Consider the following 369-nt stretch of genomic DNA (forward strand, 5'->3'; position numbering starts at 1 on the left):
GTCCAGTCCAAGTTAGTTACATTAAATAACACTATTGATATTTACTGTCATTATTAAGTATCAAATGTGTCCTTTTTTTCACAATTATTCATGCGAAAGTAAGGTGTGAATTTATTCAGCTTACTGGAAATAAAAAATGATTAAAAACATAAGAAATTCTGACTATGAGTTCATTGCCTTTTATAAAAAAAATTTCAATCTATAATTTTTTCATGAGGATGTCAGAGACACATAGTTAGGAAAAGGATGGAATAAACAAATAACACTTTTTATGTGTCACTGTGTTTCAAGGTGCAACTAATGTAAAAGGGTCCATATATTACATCATTACACAAAGAATATCAGTCACAATGTTTATAAAAAATGTAG

Source organism: Penaeus monodon, chromosome 29 (assembly GCF_015228065.2).
Source record: "Penaeus monodon isolate SGIC_2016 chromosome 29, NSTDA_Pmon_1, whole genome shotgun sequence".
Lineage (NCBI taxonomy): Eukaryota > Metazoa > Arthropoda > Malacostraca > Decapoda > Penaeidae > Penaeus > Penaeus monodon.